The sequence below is a fragment of the Molothrus ater genome, chromosome 11 (assembly GCF_012460135.2).
Source record: "Molothrus ater isolate BHLD 08-10-18 breed brown headed cowbird chromosome 11, BPBGC_Mater_1.1, whole genome shotgun sequence".
Taxonomy (NCBI): Eukaryota; Metazoa; Chordata; class Aves; order Passeriformes; family Icteridae; genus Molothrus; species Molothrus ater.
In genome coordinates, this window is record NC_050488.2 from 880,328 (window position 1) to 901,358 (window position 21,031).

General features: G+C 46.6%; 1 protein-coding gene across 1 annotated transcript in view; it reads right to left on the reverse strand.

Moving 5' to 3' along the window:
- The window catches only part of LOC118691767 (histone H1-like), an 86,874-nt gene that overhangs the window by 38,599 nt on the left and 27,244 nt on the right, over window positions 1-21,031 (reverse strand). The window lies entirely within an intron of this gene.

Here is a 21,031-nt window from a genome sequence, read left to right on the forward strand (position 1 = left end):
TTCAGCTGGGTGAGCTCCTTCCAGAAAGCCTGAATTATTTTCTCTGTTTACAACCACATATTAAGAACTTCTCCCTGTATCTCCAGTGTTTCCCTGTCTTTGCAATTGATTAGATGTCACCAAGAGTCTTTGCATTTTTGTCATTACAGGTTTCTGGTGGTCTGAACAGCTTGCACAGAGGTGAGCTGCTCTCCTCCACTGCTCCAAAATCCACCCATCGCTGCTCAGACTGCAGCCATGCTTTGCTGTCCCTGGAATTCCTTTGTTCAGAGCTGACTGTTCATCTTTAACCCTGGTTATTTATGGTTTACCTGATTTTGGCAGAGCTGAGTTCAGGGCTGAGTAATTTTCCAGCAACTTTGTACATGATGAACACTTCACTAAACTTGCTACCAATGCCTTTGATCAATGTTCTCTTATAAAAGTAATTATTCAAAGCAAAACAGGCTGCTGATGGAGTTCATAGCTCACTTTTGAACTGCCAGGCGGGTGGTGGACAGTGCTTATATTGTAATTGTAAATGATAATGGTATTTATTGCTCCTTCCAGTTGCTTTTATGGAGGCGTCTGCTGTAACTTGGGGCTCTCTATTAACTCAGCCAGGCATTCCCTTTACCCAGAGGTATTTCTGACTTTTCCAGTGTCCATGAAATTGCTCCTGCACAGCAGCATAAAGGGACATAGAGGCTGCTGAAAATTTCCTATAAAAAAAATTAAATCACTCTCACAAGCACACAGGAAAGAAAAAAGATAAGAATCTGAAATTACAGTCAAGGATTCTTAGAGAAAGGTGCTTGACAGAAGGATTTAAATGAAAAGTCAGGACTTATCTGAGGCTTCAAGACTGGGGGCAGGTCTCTAGGATCAGGAGTAGTGAAGTGAAAGTTAAGAAGAAGTGAAGGCAAGAACAGGAGTGTGTGAAAGGAAAGTTACAGAGATATCAGTGGTACCAATAAGCCTTGAGAAACAAAGGTTAGGACAGTCACCATGTGCTTTATTTTGTCTTTCTCAGCTGTTGAGTAGAAGCTGGATTTGCATTACATTTTGTATTTTTATGAAGGGATCAGTTAGTTCCTGTGGCAGTTCCATCCCAAGTTTGTAGCCCAGCAGAGCAGGGAGTGTAGGGCACCTTAGGAGGAGGCAGCAGAGCAGGAGGACAGGACAGGGTGGTGCCCAGGGGCAGCGTGTGCCCCCAGGCTGTGTGCCACTCTGGCAGTGCCAGGGGTGATGCTGCTCTGGGACTGGCACTGGCTGTTTGACACCCACATCTCCATGCTTTTGTTTGGGTTTTTCTCTGTTCTTCCCAGGACTGCATGCAAGTGATTACAAAACATTACCAGGTTCTTCCCTCTTGCTGCAAACGTTCATACAAAGAGCAGTGCTCTCCTTGGTGCCCCATCCAAAGGCAGAGTCGGTGCCTGTTCAGATCTGTGTTCCCACTGTCCTTCCTGTGTGTGCAATCAGTTCTTGTGGTCTATCATCAAATGCTTCCAGGAGATCCTTGGGCTCAGGGTTCAGCTGCCTGGCTCCTGTTGGAGGTTTGCAGGCTCTCCAAGGGCCTCTCTCCATGGAGGGCAGTCCAGGAATTTCCCTTAACTTGGGTGGGCTCTGGGTCTGACACCCTCTGGAAGGCAGCAAAGCCATAGGTGCGCTCTGTTTCTCCCATTTTCATATCCCTCACACTGGAAGAAAACTTTCCCTTGGCTTCAGTGGAATCACTTCTTATTAACTCCAGTACAAATAAGAGCAGGAGCTGGTCTGCAAGCCTTGAATTATTCATTGTGTCTTCAGCAGGGCTTTCTAAGATACCCAGTATCTTTGATCTATGACATCATTGGTCGTGGAAGCCAGGAGGAGACATTCTACAACTGAAATGTAAATTCCCAGATATGACCTGAAACGTAAATTCCAGTAATATTCCTCCTCCAGGTGATCTCTTATTTCATATAAACTCAGCTTAACAAATATTCACCACCCCCACTGCAGCCAGCTTTGTGCAATTTAAAAGCAATGATGCACAACTAATTGCTGGTGCATTGTGCTCAGTTATAGCAGCAGTGAATGATTTCCAAAAGTTGATTATCCTTGGATGAATGATTTTCTTACCTCTGGTACATGCAGGGTTTACTTTTGCTGCTGTGATAGACAGCTAACCACATGTTCTGCCTCAGTGGAACATCAGTGTGTGGTGCTGAAATCCATTTCATGCCTTGCAGTGGGTGTGCTCTCTCATGCTTTTTGATACTGATGTTTTATGGTGCACACAATCACCAGGCCACACTTGGAAGAGAGAGGGCTAAGATGGAATTTATTACCTCTAAATTTGATCCAAAGCCTTCAAAGAGTTTCCAAAAAAAAAAAAAAAACAAACCCAAAAAACAAAACAAAACAAAACAAAAACAAACAAACAAAAAACCCAAACAAAATTATGCACACTGGCAGGAGACAGTGTTTACAGTGTTTGTAATACTTTCACTTTTTTCAGTTGTAGAACATGCAGAAAACAAACACCACCACATGCATTCTTCATGGCAGGCAGGTAACTTCAGTGGGCTCCTCAGAGGGCTGAAATCACCCTGAGTGTCCAAACCAATGTGATTTCCAATCAACCATCTGTCTGTAGGCTGCTCATAGGATTATCCACAAGGTGTTCAGAAAATATCAGTTCATACAGAACCTTCAAACTATCTCTTTTAGTTTAGGCAAGTTAACTGAATCTTTTGCACTCAAAGCCACTCACTGATGTGAAGATCAGCCCTCAATGTCCAACCCTCAGTGCTGAAAGAAAGAGGAGGGAAATTATTTAAGAAGTTTAAATGAGTAAAAGCTCAGACTGGTATTTCTGAGATAATTTAACAGATTGCCCAGAGAATCTGTGGCTGCCCCACCCCTGGAAGTGTCCAAGGCCGGGCTGTACCTTGTGCAGACACCCAGGTATCCAAATGGTGTCAGAAAATGGCACCAAGCTTCACTCTTGGTGGCAGTCCATGGGATTTAGCTCCTCCAGTCTCAATGTTTGTAAAGCAAATTAACAAATTGCGGAGAAGTTAGTCCAGGGTGTATTGTTATCCATTAGGGTTGAACCTGCCAAGAGCAGATCCTGATGTGATTACTGAGACAAAAGTATCACTGAACTTCTGGAGTTCTGCCCAAATTAGGGCTTCAGCACTCAGTCCTTGTTCTTTTATGTCATCAGCAATCATAACGAGGTTATTTGTTAGTGTTCTCAGCTAAATAGTATCTAACAAGAAATCGTCACATTTGTTTGACAGAACAAAATATATTTTCATGTGAAATCTGTTCTTCAAAATTCCAAACCCTGTTTACACCCAGGAAATTGCTTCATTTGTAGCAATTTCCTTTTCTTTAATTCCATTTCCAATTCCCATTATGAAACTCCCAGGCACGTAGTATGGCCCAATAAATAGGTGGAGTAGGACCAGAAAGGAGGAAATACCTGCCCTTTTGTACATTTTACTCCCATTTAGAGAAGGAAAATAAGAGAGACATATACAGAAATTCCAAATGTAAGCAGTTACAATAATTAGCAGCAAGATTAGCACTTGATTAACACTTTTTTTGATTTTTTTCCATATCCCCCTTTGCAGCCAGACATAAGTGGAATATTGTGGCTGACGTACTAAAGCCCTCTTGTGAAAATTCCAGTGCAGATTATGAAGCTACGCCCCGAGCCCTGCTCCCAGCAGAGGTGGGTATCACCATAGCCAGCTCACAGGCTGCCAAATCCCCCTGAGAGCCGTGCTCAGCATCAGCCACAGAGCCACAGTGGTGTGAGCCAGCTGCATCCAGCTGTGCTGCTCGCCTTGCCCCCTTGCAGCAGGAACTCCCTGGGCTGGGCTGGGCTGGGCTGGGCTGGGCTGGGGGAGGCACTGCTGGGTGCTGGGCTGGGGGAGGCACTGCTGGGTGCTGGGCTGGGGCTCTGCAGCCCTTGCTCTGGTGGGACCCCGCTGGTGCTGGCGCCGCTGCCCTTCCCGGTGCTCCGGGCACAGCCAGGGCGCTCCCTGCCCTCTGCAGTCCCTGTGTGTGACACCCAGGCAGGGCTGTCTGAGCACTGCCCTCGCCCTGTGCCCCGTGGTGACATTTGTGACCAGGTGGCAGCAAACAGCATTGCTGGGCAGGGAGGAGCAGATGTTTGACACGGGACAGGCCCTGGCAGGGGAGCGTAAGAGCCAGAACAAACAAAAGAAAAGAGGCTGGTATATATTTTCTTCCTTGATAACAGAACTGACTTAGCAGAGAGGGGAATCAGAATGCCAGGAATGACCTCCCTGAGGCCAGCACTGAAATGCAGCAGCACCACAGCTCCCTCTGCCATGCTCTGGTGCTCTCCTTCCCATCCCAGCCGCTCCTGAGCTGGACTCCAGCTTGCCTTGTCCTGAGCACAGCTCCTGGTGCTGCTGACCAATGCCACCAGCTGCAATGTCCCCGGCAGCTCCAGGGCCACATTTGTGACAAACTGGGCGTGGATGTGCTCAGCTTCCTCCCAAAGAGCAGGGAGATATGATTGCAAACCGAGTGTGCTGAGAGGAGGGAGCCTCCTCCTCAACCATCTCCTCCTCCTTGTGTTTCCTTCCCAGCAGCTTCCACTGCAATCAGAGGGTGTTTGCCCTGGAGATCTCCCAGCAGCTGCTGCTGGGGAGGGCTGAGGTGGGTCCTGCTCCCAAGCACTGATGCACCCAGATCAGCTCTGCTCAGCCTCACAAACCTGACACAGTGCTTGCTATGGGATTGGGAAAAAGTGCAACACCCTATTACCCTGGGTGAGAACCTTACAGGGGAGCTGGCAGTTAAGAAATTACCCTTCAACTCACAGTGTTTTACATCAAATTTTCCTAAATAGACTAAACCCAGCTCCTGCATATAGAAAATGCAAGTGTTCATCCATGCTTCTTGAAATTCACTCAATCAGTGTCAAATCCCAGAGAGCTGGGAGTAAAATCTCTGGTTTCTGTAGCTGATTTGCATGCAAGGATTGTGCACTGGATTGTGGTGACATTCCAGCTTCACCAGCTGTGCTCCAAGCCCTGCTTCTTTATGTGGGAAATTTAGCAAAACCATGTATTTTACATTGCTTTATGTTCTTGTTTTCCTGGGAAGGGAAGGGAAGGGAAGGGAAGGGAAGGGAAGGGAAGGGAAGGGAAGGGAAGGGAAGGGAAGGGAAGGGAAGGGAAGGGAAGGGAAGGGAAGGGAAGGGAAGGGAAGGGAAGGGAAGGGAAGGGAAGGGAAGGGAAGGGAAGGGAAGGGAAGGGAAAACCCCTACAAAACGCCAAAACCTGAACCATTTTTACTTTGCAAACACCAAAGAATCTTGATCAGGGTACAAAATAGAGTTGAATTTTAGCATTGTTAAGGCTGCAGCCCTCTCTCCCGTGCCCTGCAGAAGGCAGTCCCAGCTTTTTCCCTGCTGCCATTCTGCTCCAGCCAGACAAGTTGTTCTGCCTGGTTAAACCTGTGCTGTGTGTTTCATGAGCAGTGTAAAAGATCCTTATTGCTGTTCTAAAAATACAATGTAGTCAACAATCCTAATCCAACAGTGCAAGACAACACAGGTTTCTTTCATTAGAGGATCGTGGTAGGTATTGCTGAATCTAGTTCAAACAATTACCACTGAATTTTATATCTGCAGGCAGTGTAATAAACTGGAATATAGTTTTCACTCTGATCAGTCACATAAGAAGTATCTCCTTACTGCTGCATCCCCTTAAGCATCCTTATTCACCCATATGTGCATTCTGGCAAGTTCTGCATCCTCTCCACCATTATTTTATGTACAGACCTCAGCCAGGGCTCATTATTTTGGGAGTTAGGCAGCCCTTCTCAAAGTGCCACTGAGGATGCACCCAAAGCCAGCGGCTGAGCCCAAATTCAGAGCCTGATGGACTGGATCAGAGCACCCAGCCAGGAGTGTGGTGATGGAAGCAGCCTTGTTGGTTCTTAAGCTTCAAGATTTGGGGGTTTGTTGTTGTTTTGGTTTGGTGTTTTTAAGAATAGTTTCATGAGGAATAGAAGGAAATGGTGAAAGGAAAGATTTACTTAACTCTTCACAAAATAGGCTCGTATTATTGGTCCAAATTAATGTTCTGACATGGTTTTTTCTTCTAAACATTTTTCTGAGTTGTGCAGAAAATGCAGCATGAGCTTGTCACAGATGAAGATTGGGGCCTTTTTTGAAGCCACAACACTGCTGCATGTTGCAGTTGACCACAGCTTATTTTAAAAAGAGCAGGTGGACAAGGTGAGGCCAAGGAAGTTGCGTTAATGTGAGTCAAAAAATAAGAGGGAAGAAGTCTGCTAAATGAAGAATTCCAAGGTTTGCATACTTCCTGAAAAATTAACTTCTTGATGAAGTTTCCTTGCATTCCTAGATGAGCTCTGCTAGATTTCATTATGTGGGGATCAGTCCAGAACAAACCATGGCCTGGGATTGCAGAGGAAGGTGAGAGGTGATGGGCAGGCTGAGAGAGCAGGGGCAGCCCAGACCTTGCTGTGGATGAAAATGTGTCACTCCATGCCAAGGGGCTGCTGGGGGACAGCTCTGACTTCTGTCAGGGCAAAAGGAGCTGCAGCCCACAGGGGTGGGAAGGATTTGTCTGTAGACCTCAGGGAATAGAGGATTATCCTCATTAATTCTATGTGTGAACATAAAAATGAAATAAGGCCAATGAATCATGTAAGAGAAACAATTTTAAAAGCTCAGGCAACTCGAACTGGATGAATTTCTATTGAATGTTGTCTCATGGGATGCTCAGGGAAGTGTGTGCATGTACCAGGTTATCACACGTGCTCAAACCAGCTCCCTCCCCAGTAATGCTGCTCCAGGGGGCAGGTGATAAACAAAGAGTGCAGGCAGGTCCAGAATAGATGTTCCTAATTAGCTTTTTTCTTTTTTTATCTCTGAGCTGTGAAAATTGGCTGCAGCACTCCCTGTGATTACACCTTTGCCTACTACAAATTTTGCTGATGTTTGGTTGAGGGAGAAGAAGCAATTACGCAAGCCACAGGTGCCGTGGAGCACTCCAAGGTGTGCTGAGGGAGTAAACAGCCCTGCAGGATCAATTTCCCTGTGTTTCAAAGCAGAGCATGTCTTCTGTAAATCTGCTGATGCTGAAAGATGTGGCTCTTCACATGTCCAAATCTCAGAGCCAAACAGCCACAGAGAGCTCCAGTAAGGGAGTGACCTTGTTACATTTCTTGAAGGTTGGGCTCCAATGTGTCATGCAAAAGTAAACAAACATCATGTCCTGATATAAAAAGGGCTCAGTGTTCCTCATCAGTGCAAGGTTTCAGGCTGTTGGTAAGGGGAACATGAAGAGTTCTCATTAATGCTTTATCTGTTACAGGAGAGAATGCAGCACGGGGATGGGGAAGGCAGTGATGTTCTCTCTGCTGCTTCTGCCTTGCCTTCTGAAAAGGCAGAGACTGCAGAGGCATTTCAGGTCCACAGGTGCATTTTAAGCCTTACACTGACTCCATCTACTCATGTGAAATACTTGCACAGTGAAATATCCCCTCCCACAGAAATTCACCTCTGCTTTATCAAATGTGACCCAAAGAGAACACAAAGCTGCCTTCTCATAGGATTCCAGAATGGTTTGGGTGGGAAGGGACCTAAAGATCACCTTGTTCCAAGCCCCTGCCATGGGCAGGGACAACTCCTGCTTGTCTGTGTCCCCTCAGGAGCTCCTGCTCTCCTTTCTAGTGCAGGCTCTGCTGCTTTATCTCTCCCCTCTCAGACACGTTGCTGTCACTCACCTCTCCCAATCTTTAGGAGTCTCCTGTACTCTGTGCCTGTAAGAATTTCCCCTTTTTAATCACACTATTTTGTATCTTCTCTCTGGTATCTAAAATGCTTCAGTCTTCTGTGCAGTGCTGGTTAATGAGTTTAAATTTAAAATAGCTGAATGTAGCTTCAAGATAACTAGATATATTTTGTAGGGGAAAAACTAATTGGAGAGACAATGAGAAAATCCCTCCTAACATTTTCATTCTGAACATTGAAGGGTAATTCTGTTACTTGTAACTCAGCCTTGGTTCTGTCTGTTAAATTTAGGTCTTTAGAGAGTCTCCAGCACTAATTTGCTCCCAAAATTTCACTGGTAGTTGCAGGAAAATTGTACCTCAAGGACACTGTGAACTGCAGAATGGCAGATTTCCTTGGGCTGGGGACGGTGCAGAGAGAAATCTGCAGCTGGAGGGATGTGACACACACAAAGCCCAAACACAGGGAAACCCCAAACACACACCAAGAGACCCACCCCAAAAAAACCCCAAGCAAACTCTCCTCTTCAGATGGAGCTCTTCAGGAGGCTTTTTGTAGGAAACATAGAGTAAAAGGTGTTGTGCAAGCCCAGGGCCTGGCACAGAGCTGGCTTTACCTGAATGGAATGGGAGAGCTGGGGAAGGTGGGGCAAGGCAAGCCTGGGGCAGGGACAGGAGCCTTCCTGCAAAGGGAGGGGAGGATTTCCACTGGAATGGCTGGGAGAGGATAATGTGGGTGCATCTGGAAAGAAATGGTGACTGTATTTACTCACCACCCCAGGCTGGCATTTGTTTGTGGGCAGGGTGGAAGGTATTCCCCTTTCTGCTGGCACTGTCAACGTGACAAAACTGAGCTGGTGGCTGAGCTCCATTTGTGGGTGTGGAAGGATATAAACCAGGGGGAAATGGTGAGTGACTCCTTGGTTAACTGTGGAAAGCTCAGGAAAATGAGTGGCTGTTTGTCACTGGACAAACAGAATGTCTCTGGAGGGGAACTGCCTTGGGCAGCACAGTCTGACAGCTGCTTTTGGGCGAGGATTCCTTTTATTTGCAATGCTGGATGCAGCACACCTGTGTGGAAGTCTCATTCAAGTGAATCCTTGCAAATAGGGCTTTGTGGAAAAGAAAGACTCTGGTTTGGCAAATACAGCACAGTTTTCATGAGATACTTCTGATTAATGTGGATTTGCCACCTCTGCCCCACCATCTGCTACCCAAAAATAGAAAATTTGGAGTGATGCTGCTGCTGCCTCTAAGCTTCCAGTTAGGATTCAGGCTTTAATGGAATAATTACATCACAAATCAGTGAGATCTTGCTCTCGAGCCATTAATGATCATTCAAAGGTAAAATTTGTAATTTTCTGGTTTCCCTTTCCCTCTTTTGTGCCCTTGCCTCATAGGAGGTGGTCAGCCAAGCTGGCTCAAGCTGTGCTGGCCATGGCTGGTGTGTGGCCAGCTCCAGGCAGGGCAGGCTGGGAGCTCTGGGCCTCTGCCTGTCAGAATAACCTGTCTGAAAACGGGCTCTGCACCAAAACTGCCCAGGTTTGAAAAGCAGCTCTCCTGTGGCTGCTGGGGGTGTGAGGGGAGAATGGGGTCTGGAGTCATCATGGCTCAAGGGAGCCAGCAGGAGATGCTGGGGATGATAATGATGATAATTGTGGTGGTAGTGATGCCACCTGTATTGCAAATCTAGTGCTGAAAATAGTTTGGTTTGTTTTTTCTTTTAAAAGTAAACCACTAAGATCCCATCGAGGGAATTGATTCTGTGTTTTTGTCTCTTCCTCCCCCAGTGTGCACTCCTAATGCTTATGAAAGTTAAGAGTCACTTTGTGTTTTGTTTTGCTTTTCCTTAAATGGGGATGTTCCATCTACTCTCTTCTCAAGCCTGATCAAGCCTTCTATTTGATCCCAAATAGCCCAGGTTTTCAGTTTATAGAATTATGAATAAAGGCTTCATGTGCCATTTAAGATACACGTTCCTCCTCATTCAGAAGTGTTTGGCATTTTCCTTTCTTATTTAAACATGTTTAAGCGATTCCATTACTAAATACTGCTGGAGGGAACCAGAGAGGGAGAAGAAATTTGGCATCAATCCCAGTGCAATTTGGAGGCGAAGGTCTGAGGATGCTCACTATCCTACAGAATGACAGTAATTAAAATTAATGAAAAATCACTGCATAACACCCACCACTTGACATATTTCCTCAGGTGTTTTTGCAAAAATCTCCAAGAGAGACCTGTGGCTTGGGGCTTTGAAGTTCCCCTGCCCCTCCTCAGTCTCACCTCAGCTTTCATAAATGCAGATAGATAGCTGAATAAATATTCCAAAAGAAGTTCATTACTTAATACTTTTCTGTCCTAAGTAGCTTAATTTCTGTCTCAAGATGCCTTTGTAAAACTGCATTTGTGCCCAGGTGGAAGGATTAGAATTGGCTCAGCCCAGTGGCAGGGATACAACTCCTTGGAGAGGCAGCAGGAGGAACAGCAGGGCTGGGGGAGGGATGCAGTGTGAAGGGGAAAAAAGCCCAAACAAAACACAGCAAAGAGCCCCAAAACAAGTAAAAAAACCCCAAACCCCACCCCCAAAAAAACAAGCCTCACAAAATATTCTGTGTGAAGACAAATCTGTTTGTTTGGTGAAGAAAAACAGGCTCTTCATACTTCAAAAATTTCTGATTGTTTGTAACCAACAGCACAAGCCTGGTAAGACATGGGACAGGGGGCGCACACAAACAGTTATTTCTTATTGCACTTAAAATCTTTGTGTTGATTCTCTGCTTTCTGTTAGGTGGAAGGATCTCATACTGGGATGCTAAAAGGCAAATTCACAATTCAACAAACTTGGAGGAAGAATCCCACATTTTAGGGGTTTTTTTCCCAGTGAAACTGAAAGAACCCTATTGAATTGTCTCTTCCTGTTGCTACCACACAGTGCCACCTACTCAGGTCTGTAGATTCTCTTTCAGGTGAAAGAAACTGCCTGACTTTTTTTTTCCCCTAAAAGCAATTAAGAGAAACACTTAAGAGAACATTCTGATCTATCTGTGAAAATCTTTTTTTTTTCTTGCTGAGAAGAAGATCAGCATCAGCATATCAGGCAGAAGAGTTTCCAGAGTCACTTGGAAGTGACATTAAAAGGCTCTTCTGAATCAGCAAAGCACCTAACACATAAAATCCTCGTGCTCTGCAGCCTCAGTGTTTGGTGAACAGTCAAGATATTTTATTACCCTAAGGAAAGAGACAGAGTTGTTTTTGTCTTGGTACTCCTTATTCTGAGTTACTCTTTGTTTTTTGTCATGTTGCAAATCAGCAGTGAAGAAAACTCACTCAGCAAGCAGTAAAAGCAGCAACAAATGTTTACCCCTTGGGATATGAGCTCTGCAATCCCCACCCAGCCCCAGCAGACACCTCCAGCTCTGCGCGTGCAAGTTCAGCTTGACTGGGAGCACAGGCACTGAGCCAAGCAAGGAATCACACACTCCAGGCCTGGATTGGAGGGTAAAACATGCTCTCTCTAACAGGTTAATAAGTTATCCATGAAGCACCAGAAGCATCAGAACTGCAGTTTGAAAGATCTGATATTAAATCTCTAAAATAAACATTGAGAACTAGAGAAAATAAATTGCTCTGTGAAAGAATTGAGTAATATGATTTCCCTCTTCCTCACCTCTTGAATATATTGCTTAATCTGTCCTAAGACTGTAATCACCATCCTTAAGAAGGATGTGCTTGTGGATGCCTTTGGGTTCCACAGCCTGTTTTCCTTACAGCAGCAAAGAGGGGCACTTCTGACTCTATTACTTCTCAGTGTTTATTAATAATCTGGATTTTGGGCAAGGATCTTATGCCACATTTGTGAGGATGAATCTTGCTTGGAGAGCAGTCAGTAGGATCCTTGACACTGATTTGATGAAACTTTTAGCTTGGCAAAGTGTCTTTTCTGTGATACGCAATGCAAAAATTGAGTATACCCCATCCAGCACTTCTCCCCCAAATGGCTGAGTTTCAGGTTGGTTCCTCTGTACTTTTTCTGTGTTGGTTTCACACTCTGAACTAGAAAAGGTTGGATTGGAAATTCTTCCAGGAGTTGCACATCTTTGCAAATATGGAGTGTGTGTTATAATGTCTGAGACTGTGCTATAATGTCTTGGGCCGTGTTATCCTCATCTAGAAAATGGTTATTTATGTAGATGTTTGCTAATGAAATCCTGTTTGTTTTTAAATTGTTACACCTACAGCAGCAGTGGGATCACACCACAACTGTAAAATCTTCAGGGCAGCAACTCCTAGTTTGCACAAAAGTGCAAAAACCATAAAATGCACGAATCTGCCTTGTTGAGAGCATATGTATCACTGACAAGTGCTTCCAGGAAAAATGGTGAATTCCTTTCTTTCCCAGAACTGTTCAATTCTGCATTTTTCTTTCGTGAGTTCTGGAATTGAATTTTCAGCCTCTATTCTTGTTCGTTAGATTTTGTTTCTTCCTGTCTTGTCCTCTAGGTTTTATGACTACTTATTTATAGGTTTGTTTCTTCCAGGCGGTTAAATTGATCTTTAATTTTATTTCATGACCACAGAGGAAAGCAGCACAAGCTGCAGCAAGTTGGGAGGCAGGCAGGTATTGTGTACACTTTCCTGAGGCTAAACAGACCTGTGCTCCAGTGTCTTGGCTGCTGCACTGTGCTTTTCTAAGGAAGAGGATGTTGAAGGAGATCTGGGGAATTTGTTCTTTTATTGGATTAAATGGAATAAAGATCTGTGGTCACTGTGCTGTGGGGCTGCAGTGGAGCTCAGGCGTGGTCACCGGGTCAGCCTGGGAGTGCGGCTGTGGGGAGAGCAGAGAAACCCAAACCCCTGGGAGCAGAACAAATCCTCACTGTGAGCCAGGGCTGGGCCTCTGGAGCTGGTTTGGCTCTGGAAATCAGGGGAGTTGTGAAGAGCTTTCACCCCAGGAGCCGAGGTCTCGTTGTGACCTGAGCCGTGCCTGGAGTTCCCAGAGCAGAGGTGGGAGCAGGGTCTGAGCTGAGAGCACCTGAGCAGGGCTCATGCAGAGCAAGCAGGAGCTGTCTCCACTTGCCAGGCAGCTGTTTCAGAGGTGCAGAGATGCATCATGACTTTGCTGCTGATCCCAGTACACTGGGGAATAGGATTTGCCACTTTGTTCCTGTGCCTTGAGCAATTGTCATGTTTTCAAAAGAAAATTGCTCTGCTACAGTTCTGATTTCCACCTTTTGAATGCTATTTTTCATCTTCACTTTCTCTTTGCTTTCATGGGACAGAGGAAATCACTACCTTGAGGACATGCAGCAGTTTCCCCAGAGACAAGGGGGCCAGGCCATTGGCAGGTGACAATCCCTCTGTCCCCCTGCTGGGCACTCGGGCAGTGCCAGCCTGAGTGGCTGAGGGACACAGCCCTGCACTGGAGGGCTCTGGGGAGATCCTGGTGCTTGGCTCCAGCACCTGGCTCTGCTGGAAGGCACCTGTACTTCACACACAAAAGATTAACCCCTTGTTCTGCAGAGCAGAGCTCAGGCTGGGCCCAAGGCTGCTGTGCCAGTTTTTATTGAGTTAATACCAGAATGTGTAAAACCATACGCTGAGTATTTCTATTGGAACCAGAGGTCTCGCTGTTCAGTAAATCCTCCTCAACAGCACTGGATTTTGGGAGTTGATCTCTCGGCCAGGTATCAGTAGGTTGTGATCAGAGCTCCCACTGTACAATAGCACACACAGGAAAACTGAAATGTGTGTGTTTCCTGTGCTGGGACATCCTGCAGGAGTAATCCTGTGTGTGGCTGGGGCAAGGATTGGAGGAGCTCCTGTCACTTCATGTTCTGCTGCCCTTCTGTGGGTTCTGTGCTACCCCTCTGTGGGTTCTGTGCTTCCCTTCTGTGAGTTCTGTGCTTCCCTTCTGTGAGTACTGTGCTACCCCTCTGTGGGTTCTGCTGCCGTTCTGTGGGTTCTGCTTCCCTTCTGTGGGTTCTGCGTCCCTCCTGTGGGTTCTGCTGCCCCTCTGTGGGTTCTGCTTCCCTTCTGTGGGTTCTGTGCTGCCCTTCTGTGGGTTCTGCTTCCCTTCTGTGGGTTCTGCTTCCCTTCTGTGGGTTCTGTGCTTCCCTTCTGTGGGTTCTGTGCTTCCCTTCTGTGGGTTCTGTGCTGCCCCTCTGTGGGTTCTGTACTGCCCTTCTGTGGGTTCCTTTAGGAGGGATTTGCCATCCCAGAAGGACAATCTGAACTGTGGTGGATGAAGCAAGTGTGGAACTGTGCACCAAATCTTACAAGAGTAGTGCTAGCAAACACCTGAAGGAAATGCTGTAAGACTGACTTAAAACAGCTGAAAGAAGGGAAATTTCTGTTTCTGTGCACAGCAGGAGCTGCCTTGTGGAACGGGCTGGGACTGCCTGGAACTGGCTGCCCAAAGCAGTGGTGGGCACAAAGAGCATCAGCTGTGTGCAGAGCCAGGGATGGCTCCTTGGCAGCCTCAGAGCCACCCTGGGGATCTCAGGGATGTGCAGGGATGGGCTGCAGGGAGTGCCTGAGCTTCAGTTTTTGTCTGAGTAGTGCTTCCCCTTGCCACAGCTGCAGAGACAGCACTGAGCTGGAGGGAGCACTGGCCAGAGCCCTGGGCAGGGATTCACAGCTCCCTGCAGGGGCTCTGAGAGGGAATGTCTGTGGTTCCCCTGCACAGAGCGAACCTCGGGGGCCAAGGGGCCCTGCAGTGCTTTGGGGTCTGCCCAGCACGGGGCTGAGCAGGACCTGCCCACAGCCTAAAGGGCAGGGTCAGCACTGCCAGCCTGGGAGCTCCCACTGCACTGCAGCAGCCACAGCAGCAGGATTGGAGGGCCAGGAGTGTCCCTGCCCCCCAGCAGGACAGCATGGATCTGACCCACAGTGAATTGCTTTGCTCAGGTACCCTGCAGGGTAACTCCTCAGCTTTAGCAGAAAAAGAATTCGTAGTTTTCCCAGCAAAACAAGTTATTGATGCTTTAACCAGTTCAGGAGCTCTTCTTTACTTCACTTTTGAAAGCAGTTTTTGAAAAGGATCTCAGTGGGGTTAAAATGTATGCCAGAGGTAGCTAATAAGCCCCCCTTTCCCTTGTCATAGCAGCAGGAAAATCATCAAGGGCTGCTTCTACATATAAACCATTTGCCTTCAATAAAATAAGTGGATGCACAAATTTGGGATTTAATTTCACTCTTATTGGTGGTTTTTTCAGGTTGTGCAGAGTAATGAATTCTGGCATAAATTGTATAAAATACTCTGATATTTTTTTTTATTAATGTTGCCCAAGTTAGAGAACTAGCGCTTAAATAGTATTGACTTTTTCTTTGTTTGTTTCTTTCTTATCAAGTTTCAAACATTTTTGAGGGTTTGGCAGGCGTCCATCATCCCTGCAGCCCTGGATGATTTATCACCTTGCTGTGCAGGGCTGAGGTAGCTGTGTGCCAGCTGCCCTGCCTGCTCTCCTGTGGCATTCCCAGCCCTCCCTCCAGAGCTGCCTGTGCACAGGCAGAGCCACTCCATGCTCCCCAGCAGGACACTTCTCTCTGGGAATTATATTGATCTAAAAACTGTATTTTTAATGAACACGCTCAGGAAATGTGTTTGTAAACAGATTTATCACTGTTTTGCTGCCTCCAGAGGAGATAACTGTGGAGTGTTTCCTCCCAGTTCTGTCTGGACCTCCTGATCCCTTCCTTAGCCACTTGCAGCTCTCAGCCTGTTCTGTATCATCACCCTATTCTAACACTGTGGCAAATTAGACCTTTTTTTTTTTTTTTCATTAAGCCATAAATTATGGTTTCCTGGATTTAACTTATGTTTTTAAATTAATATTTCCCCATCCCTTTCCCCTTTCCAGAAAGTCTTTATCTGGCAGTTCTCCAGTAGAGGTTCTGCCCCAAGTCGAAATCCTGCCTCAGGATTTCCTGGTCTTGCCTCAGCTTACTTCATGTCCAGAGAGTCATTCTGCAAACAAATTAATTTTTCCTTGTCTAGAAATTATAGAGCTCTTTCATTCTGTCCTTCTGCAAGGGAAGTTAGGACAAATCTGTCTGAGGGGCTTTCAGGGCACTGTGCACTGTGTTATCTATGGGTAACAGCCAGGTGCATCTGCAAATAGAACAGGAGCAAGAGAGGCTTGTAAAACTGAGTGAGGAAAAGCAAACTGTTATGGTTAAAATAGTTGTTTGTTCTTCTTGTGTTCATGCATTAAACTAAACAGTTGCCATCATCCACACAGACAGAAATAATCTGCCTTCCCCTGCACCTTGTTTTGGAGAATGCTTTAGAAACTGCTCCCTTTTCTGCCCCCTTCTTTGTGTAGAAATATTGAAAAGTTACAGCAAGTTTTCCTCCATGCCTCTTCTGTAGGCTCAGCCAAATATCTCAGGGTTCTGTTGCCTACCAGCCTTGGAGCTTTGGCTTCTTGCCCTACAGATCTTCCAGTGCAGATATAAGCAGAACTGTGGTTTTGTTTGGCTGGAAGTTGAGTTCTTCCCAGGGGATTTGGGTGGCTGTGAAGCCAAGTGGCATCACAAGGTTCTGAGCATCCCTGCTCCCCTCTGTCAGCAGATGACAATCTGTCACCAGCTAAAACTCTCAGGCACCCAGGAAAAAAGCAGCAGATGGAGTCAGCTGCCAAGCAAACTGCTCCCTGGCTCTGTGTGAGGCTTTAGAACCACAGAATCATGGATTCATTAAGGTAGGAAAAGATCTTTAAGATCATCAAGTCCAACTGTCAACCCAGCACTGCTGTGTTTGCCTCTCAACCATTTTGTGAGTTTCTGACTGAAGAACACATTGTGGGTTTGCTGGGGTTTGGGAAATTCCTTGGGTTTGTTTTTGCCCAGTCTTGCCCTCTGTGCAAGTGTCCAGAAGAGGAGAGTTCAGCCCAGGGGTGACACTGCAGGGTGGCACTGGCTGTGTCACTCCCTTGGGACATCACAAGGCTAAAACTGCAGCATGGCAACAAAATCTGATTCCCTTCCTTGTTCTATCAATCCTATGCTCTGTGTAGGGATTTGATCTCTCTGTGGTGAGTAAAATCTTCTCTAACTCGTCTCCCTGTGCCAGGGAAATGGAGCACATGAACAATGTCCACAGGTCCTGTTTGTGGGAGGTGCTGGACATCAGCTCTGGGACAGGGACTGGCTCTTGCTTTGTCTTACACTGTGCTGAGGGAATTTTGTACTTCATACATTTTTAACAAGAAAAAAAATGCACTAGGTGGGCATGATATGCTGCTAATGCTGCACTTTGTCTATTTTTGGGAAGCTGTTGGCCTGCTCATTTGCAGTTGTTGCAGTCGAGAACAAATATTCTCAGTCAATGCTGAAATAAAAAATGGGAAGGTGCTGGTTCTGCTGTCAGCCAGGCAGGTGCTGCTCTGAAATAGCCCCATTGAAGTTCAGGAGCACATCTGATCAAAGAGGACATCAAAAGCAGCACAATCTATAAAGCAATAGTGCCTGCATGGAAAGCAGGAGAGCTTTATTGAATTCCATCAAATTGTTCTCGGTGTGTTGGTAGCACAAGCAAACCTCACCTGTGGATTTTTGCAAGTGAGGATGAGGGGAATGGTGGGAGGTGGATTAAGTTCTTAAGAAGAGCTGCCTTTGGCATTTCTGATGGAGGTTTGCTAGAGCAGGGTCCAAACACAGGCTGAGATCCCTGCACTGCCCAGGCTCAGGGCTGAGGTTGTGGTTGGCAATTCTGCTCGGCTGGCTCACTCTGCAGCTGGCACATGAAGGCAACTTTCCATGTTTGGAGTGCAAGGAGATTAAGATACTGATATAAAGGGGTGAGAGAGAATTGCTTTGGCATTACTGAGGTGTGCACAGTGCTTCTCTCTGAAGCCATGTGTGATGAGTGTGAGTATGGAACCTTTACCTGGTGGGTTTTCTTGCTCTGTCCCTACACCCACTCCTGCAGAATTGCCTGCTGAAAGTGTTCATCTTTCTCACCTTTTGGCTGTTTGTAGAGAGTTGAGTGAATCTCTGAGGTGAAGGAGAACTGCAGATCTGGAACTCAATGGGATCAGGCCAAGAGGATGCTTCAGGCAATGTTTTTATCTGTGAAAAGCACACAGTTAAAGAAGAGTTTTTGTGTTTCATCTAAAAGATCAATATTCATTTGACAGTGAGCAGAAGGGGGAGCCAGAAAGGCACAGTGTCAGTGCTCACACTGCATTTGCCATGTGGTGGAACTGGTTCTGTGTCACTCTGCCTGGGTCCAAAAGTCTCATCTGACCCCCCTTCCATCATTTTGCTTTCTTTTTTTGACTTTCTCTGTCATCTTCCTGTAATACTAATTCACTTCAGTTCTAATAAAAACATTTGTAAGATAATGGAGGAATCTTGGCTGAGCATTTGTTGGTTTAGTTTCCAGCATATTATATTGATTCTCTGAAGATTGCTTGTCTCCCTGAGATGATTTGTGGGTTTGTGGCCTTTTGTTCCTGTGGGGACTGGGAATCAGGAGCATGCAGCAGTACCTGCATTAGTGTCCTTACCAGCTTGGAGTAGGAAAGTTGGAATACTCTGAGTTTGTAATTTTTTTCCTTCACAGAGGTAGAAAACTGATTTCCTAGGCCAGGAGATGCATTGGATGAATAGAGGTGTGATTCAGAGGGGTTTCAAGGTTTTTTTGAGTTTTGGGGGTTCTGCATTTTTTGGTTTTGCTTTCTGTTTTACTTTTTTTTCCGGTCTCCTAAAAACAGCCCTAAACAGGAGTTGGGAAAAACCTGCAGATTTCAAATGAAGATGGATGCTCAGTTGGGACTTATTTGGAAAAGTTTTCAGTAGCAGTTCTGCAGAACTTTTCCACTCTTGGAGTTTGAACTTTTGTCTCCCATATTCCAGTGGAAGGTGTCCTTGGAAAGGGCGTAGGACACAGGGATGTCCTTGGGGATGGGGTAGGACACAGGGATGTCCTTGGAAAGGAGAGGATTCTGCTAAGAAGCCCTTTGAGTTTTGTCAGTTAGCAAAGTCACGGTGGAGGTGTGCTGGGTACTTTCTCAGTGGTGTGCCTCAGGTACCCTTCCAGAAGACTATTTCTGTTTTAGATCAAAGAAAAGTGCAGTAGCACACCAGAAATCCTTTCTCAGGCTTTTTCTGTGGTTTGATGTGTTTTTTTCTTCCTCCCCTTCAGTTATTGTGTGGTCAGCCTTGACGGGCTTTTAATGCCCTGCCAAGTTCTCTGGGAGCTGCAGAGACCATCCCTCTAATGGAAATATGATGTAATTATACTTCAGCATCCTCTAAATGAGTCTCTTCTACTACCAGGGTGCTCACATGTCCATGCAGTTGGAAGTTTTGCTTTGTGCATCTGTTTTAAATGAGGATGTGGCCCTAAACTATCACAGAGGGCCAGGAGAGCCAGCTGTCAAAAGCTTCTGGTACCCAGAGCTGGCTGTGATGACTACAAATGTTTTTCATTTGTCTGATTAAATAACTTCTCCAACACAGTAATAATCAAAAGTGCTTGTTTTCACTATTCAGCTACACTACTAAGTGACCAGAAATGTGTAGAAAAACCAGGGTGGAAACAAAAAAAAAAAAAAAACCCTTCAGGACTTTAAAAGTTCACCTTTTAACCCATCTTTTCAACACCTGCCTCGAGCAGGGCTTTGGTGGAACAAAGGCTGTGGAGTGATGCCCATGCTGGGCAGTGCATGTGCTGATCCCACCTTCCCTGCAGCAAACTGCTGCTGCCAGGAGAGCCAAAAGCCCTGGAGACCTGGCTGCCTCTGGAGCTGGGATCACATCCTGGGGCTCTGCGCTCACCACAGGGTGTGGGGAACACTTGACACCACAAATGCAGGCAGGGACAGGGAGCTGTGTTTCCATTGGAAGCGGGGCTGCATTTTCCTCACCTCACCTCATGGAGGCCTTGGGGCAGAGATTGGCTGGAGAGCCCGGCTGGGGTGGGGACTCACCTGGCTTCGGGTGCTTTCTAGGACTGCTTTGTGTTGCTGCATGTGCTTGAGCTGCAGTGTTTGGATTTTCAGAACCCAGGGAATCTGTTTTGGGCCTGCTCTTGGTCTGCTTGCCTGGTTCCGAGCCAATTTACAGCTCAGAACTTGTCTGTGTTTGGAAATGGATTTTAGAACAGACACGCGACCAGTGGACCCAAGTGCCAAAATACAAATCCCAGGATCCCAGAATGGTTTGGGTTGGAAGGGGCCTTAAATCCATCTCAATCCAACCCCCTGCCATGGGCAGGGACACCTTCCACTGTCCCAGGCTGCTCCAAGCCCGGCCCAGCCTGGCCTTGGGCACTGCCAGGTATCCAGGGGCAGCCACAGCTTGCCCACCCTCCCAGGGAAGGATTTCTCCCCAATCTCCCATCCATCCCTGCCCTCTGGCAGTGGGAGCCATTCCCTGTGTCCTGTCCCTCCATGCCTTGTCCCCAGTCCCTCTGCAGCTCTCCTGGAGCCCCTTCAGGCCCTGCCAGGGACTCTGAGGTGTCCCTGGAGCTTCTCCTCTCCAGGTGAGCACCCCCAGCTCTCCCAGCTGTCCTTGTGTTGCTGTGAGCAAACAGGAGGTGCACTTGGAGGATGTGCCACCTCCTCTCAGGTGTGGCATCGCTGGAGGACAGGGAGAGCAGCTGAGGGCTCAGGAGCCCCTCTGGCCGTCCGTGCTCACCTGCAGCAGCCTCAGCTCTGTGTGCTCTGCAATCCCCTGGTCACTCCCTGCTCTGCTGTGTGTGCCCAAAGGAATCTCACTGAGCTCACTGGTGAGTTTCCTTGGACAAAGATCATAGAAAACCCCATGTCTTAAATGGTAGCTTTGGAAATCATTTAAATGGTAGATAATGATGCTCTTTTTACTCTGTGCTTCGTTCTGCAGCAGTGTACTCAGAATAGCTTGGAGTGGATTTGGCCAGTTTGGATTTCTTACAGTCAATATTTTCAAGAGAGAGCTGAAAAGCAAAATAGGTGTGGGATTAAAAGAGAGAGAGAATTGTTTGCATTAACAGAACAACAGATGTCTGACAGCTTTAAAAATAAAAACAATCAATTTCCAGCAGTAGTGATTATGAAATGGACCACTAGGACACGACTCCAGGGAGAGACAGTGGATAAAGGAGCCCAGTTTGTCCCCTGAGCAGGTCATGAGAAGCTCTGAGGGCACCAAGCTGGGCTCAGGGTTGCTGGGGCTCCTTGGTCCCACAGCTTTGAATTAAAAGTCAAGATTCAATCGCCACGTGTTAAACTCAGAACACTGTCACCTCCAAAGGACTCAGAATAAC